General features: G+C 49.4%; 1 protein-coding gene across 1 annotated transcript in view; it reads left to right on the top strand.

Moving 5' to 3' along the window:
* The window catches only part of SNTG2 (syntrophin gamma 2), a 205,674-nt gene extending 205,096 nt beyond the window's left edge, over nucleotides 1-578 (top strand). Inside the window, exon 20 of the mRNA XM_032430054.1 lies at nucleotides 182-578. The gene's annotated coding sequence lies outside the window, so the exon portion shown is untranslated. The remainder of the gene's footprint in view (nucleotides 1-181) is intronic.
* The last annotated feature ends 3,876 nt before the right edge of the window (nucleotides 579-4,454 follow it).

Genomic DNA, 4,454 nt, shown 5'->3' on the forward strand with positions numbered 1-4,454 from the left:
CGTCCTCGGAGAGACCGAAGGGTCCTGCCCCCGACCGGGCCGTCCTCTGAGAGCCCGCTGTGTCCTGCCCCTGACCGGGCCGTCCTCTGAGAGGCCCCTGGGTCCTGCCCCCGACCAGGCCGTCCTCTGAGAGACCAAAGGGTCCTGCCCCCGACCAGACCTTTCTCTTCTCTACCTGCAGATGAGGGGCCACAGCGCAGACAAAAAGACATCACCGAGACCAAGAGGACCATAAGCTGATTGACGCCTCATCATCTGACTCCTGAGCTCATGGCCCAGCCTTTCCCCCATGAAGTAAGAGTAAAGACATTTATCACAAAAACATATAACATTCTCATATGAACTTAATGCTATTGTTGTTAAAGCAGAACAAACTGAAATGCTTCTGGCAAAAGGAAAACCAAATTCACATTTCTAAAAATATCTCCCAGGGGATTTGGCAGCAGACAGGGGTATAGAAATACTACAGGCAGCTTTTAGTGAGTCCTTTCCTAAAATTTTTATTTTATATTTTGGCAATGACAAAATATACAGAATTTGGTTGGGAAAAAGGATAGATATTTTATTGGTACTTGACAGTAATTTTTTTATTGTAATGAATGTATTATTTTTTAATTTAAATTAATATATAGAGTATTATTAGTTTCAGAGGTAGAGTTTAGGGATTCATCAGTTGCATATAACACCCAGTGCTCATCACATGTGCCCTCCTTAATGCCCATCACCCAGTTACCCCATCCTCCCACCCCCTCCCTTCTGTAACCCTCAGTTTGTTTCCTGGAGTCCAGAGTCTCTCATGGTTTGTCTCCCTCTCTGATTTCTTCCTCTTCAGTTTTCCCTCCTTTCCCCTGTGGTCCTCCATGCTATTCCTTACGTTCCACATATGATAATTGACTTTCTCTGCTTGACTTATTTCACTTAGCATAATCTCCTCCAGTCCCATCCATGTGGATGTAAAAGTTGGGTATTCATCCTTTCTGATGGCTGAGTAATATTCCATTGTATATATGGACCACATCTTCTTTATCCATTCATCTGTTGACGAGCATCTTGGCTCTTTCCACAGTTTGGCTATTGCGGACATTGCTGCTGTGAACATTAGGGTGCATATGGCCCTTCTTTTCACTACATCTGTGTCTTTGGGGTAAATACCCAGTAGTGCAATTGCTGGATCGTATGGTAGCTCTATTTTCAACTTTCTGAGGACCCTCCACACTGTTTTCCAGAGTGGCTGCGCCAGCTTGCATTCCCACCAACAGTGTAGGAGGGTTCCCTTTTTTCCGCATCCTCACTGACATCTGTCGTTTCCTGACTTGTTAATTTTAGCCATTCTGACTGGTGTGAGGTGGTATCTCATTGAGGTTTTGATTTGGATTTCCCTGATGCCGAGCGATGTTGAGCACTTTTTCATGTGTCCCTAACAGTAAATATACACTAGAGATGAGAATATTAAATAATACATGTTCATCCTGAGAAAAACTTTTCCCCTGCAATAAACTTTTCCTTTAAACCTGGAATCAAGGCGGGACAGCTCGGTGGCTCAGTCGTTAAGCGTCTGCCTTCAGCTCAGGTCATGATCCCAGGGTCCTGGGATCGAGCCCTGCATCGGGCTCCCTGCTCAATGGGGAGCCTGCTTCTCCCTCTCCCTCTGCCTGCCCCTCTGCCTACTTGTGATCTCTCTCTGTCAAATAAATAAATAAAATCTAAAATAAGTAAAATAAAACTGGAATCAAGGCAAATGCAAAACAAAAATCTCCAGAATGTTTCCCTTGGGAAACCAGCGTTGCTGTGTCCTTCAGGTAGACCGCTCTGGCTGTGTCTACCCTTGACGTACACCCTGGGACAGAGTCTTATCCTCATAGATTTGGGGGTGGGTAATAACGTGAGCCCTGCAGATTAACGTGTGAGAACCACCGCCCGTCATAGTTGGTGAGACAGCTTCAAGGTGATCCGGGGATTTCTGTGCAAAGCTGTCTGCCGCTGAAGCTCTGGAGCTGAGAGACTCGCTGGCGGCTTTATGGAACATCACGTGGCCTCTTCTTTCATGAGGGAAGGATTTCCTGGGCCTTCATAAGAGCTCAGAGTGAACCCAGACACATTTAAAAAGGACAAGGTTGGGCCACAGGCCTGGGCCACGGCTCCGCCTTATTGGATCAGATCCTACATCCTCAGGACTGTTGAAATTAAGGCCAGCTTAGCCCCCAGAGCCTCTCTCCTGCCATAAAGGGAAAGTTCCGGAAGCTGGCTTAAACACGAAGATGCCCAGAAGGTGGAGCTGGACCCACCGTTGAGCATTTTGGGGCAATTGCGGGTGTCCACTTATGTATATTTTGTTCAGAAAATAAAATAAAAGTCACTCTTGACTTATACCCTCTAATTTCAAACTCAGGATATAAATAATTTGAGTGGCTTTCTCTGTTTTTTGTTTTTGTTTTTGTTTTAATTAATGGGTATGTTTAAGTTATTCGAAAGCAGGGGTCAGCAAGCCACAGACCCAGGGCCACATCAGGTCCAGGGACGGTTTTTGTAAATTAGAACACGACTGCGTTCATTCACTGGGACCTCGGTAACTGACACCATGGGCTGAGGGCTTACACACTGTAGTATTCTGCCTTCCAGCTGTAGAGTTCATGTTTCACGCAGAAGACATTTCCCGAGCACGTGCTGTGCGCAGACATGCTAGGGGCTGGGGCCGCAGGGGGGCCTGAGACCTGGCTTCCACCTCGGCACCCACCCACACCTGGTCCTTACCAACAGCGTGCCTTGCAGAAGGCAGCCCAGCACCCACGGGCCCTGGTAGCCCAGAGAGGGTGTGCTGCGCTGTGCCCCGCATGGTGGGCAGGTGGACAAGGAGGCCCAGGGCCACCAGGGGAGCAGACCAGGAGAGCACAGATGTTGAGAAGGGCAGGAAGCATGTAAGGGCCTGCAAGTGGCTCAGTGTCTGCAGATCCCAGACCAGCAGGGAAGCAAGGGAGAGGCCCCGGGGGTCAGGGAGCAAGGGCCAGCTGCCGAGCATTTGGGTATCATGACGCCATGGGACCCGTCATTCATCCACCAGTTCATTCAGCATGATTCTGCTGTGAGAGTTGGAGAGCACAGAACTGAGGTAACCAAGTCTTTCCTTCGGGGGCTGGCCCCCCAGCCACAGAGACATGGTGAGAGCAGGGCCGTCACACTCCCTCGGGCAGAATGCCCCAGAGCTCGGAGCAGGGCCGGCTGGGCCTTCCTAGGGAAGGGACTTTATAAATCTCCCCAAACCTCACAAGTGGCAGAGACAATATAACTCCTCTTCTGAAATACGAGCTGCAGAAGTAAATCTAGGAGAAAGAAAGATAAATGGAGTTCTGGGCACCAGGGGCAGCTCGTGAGCCTGTTTGCTAACACAGTGAGGGACACCTCTATATGAATCCTGGGTCTCTGGAGAGGCTGAGGGACCATAAGGCCATCGGAAAGGAGGAGACTGAGTACAAGCTGTCTGCCCCAGCTGGGGGACTGCAGGACTTCAGTGGGATGGGTCCTCCTGTGAGGGCCGCACCCTGAGAGCCGACAAGCTGGGACCCCTGGCGTGACTCTGTTGAGACACCTGATATTGACTCTGGAAATCCAAAATATCTGGGATAATCCAAATAAACTCCTATGTATTCGATTTTCTTCAAAGAGTGAAGGCAAGGAGACTAAGCAGAGTCAGGGAGCTTGGACCTCAGCAGGTGGGAGCCCAGCCCTGCCTGGGTGTGTTGGCGTCCCCCTGCGCCTTGGCTGGCAGTGAGTCCCACACAGGCTCTCCATCTACCAGGTGGGTCTGGGGCAAATCTGAGCCGGAAAAGAGGGATTTAGACGCCTTCACTATATAGTGCTGACGCTGAGAGCACTGTCCATGGATACTGTGAGCGACACCTGCCCGGGGGACACCCTCGCTGGGGCTCCGCACTAGGCTCAGACACTCCTGTAGGCGTGAGCGTGCAGGGGACCCCCACCACTCCCATCTTCCCTGGGTTGTGTCTACAGCTCAGTGGCCTCAGGCTTCCTCCCCGTCAGCACCTGTCTGCCCACACCTAACCCCACAGATCTGTTTTTATACGCATCCCGATGATGCTTTAATGTTACAACTTTCTTGCCAAGAAACTTGCATTTGATACAGAGTCTTTTGCCACAGTTTCTTAAATCAGCCTAAAAGAGTAACTTTAAAAGTGGAAATACCGGGCATCATGAAACTCTTGTAAGGGGAATTTGGGGGCAATCACACGCTCCATGAACCTTCAGGCACCGTGTCTTCCAGGAACAGAATCTTGGGAGTCAAGAGTTAAATGAACAGCCTGGGCTCGTAGTTTGTTGACGAACTGATTCTGTAAAGATGTCGAATGTGGCTTTACAAAAGGTCAAGAAAAAATCTGCTTGTTCTCCATTTTATTTGAGAACACTCAAAAGTGATTTTTCTAATGAAAGCCTGATTTCTT

This window comes from Phoca vitulina, unplaced genomic scaffold (assembly GCF_004348235.1).
Source record: "Phoca vitulina isolate PV1807 unplaced genomic scaffold, GSC_HSeal_1.0 scaffold42, whole genome shotgun sequence".
Taxonomy (NCBI): domain Eukaryota; kingdom Metazoa; phylum Chordata; class Mammalia; order Carnivora; family Phocidae; genus Phoca; species Phoca vitulina.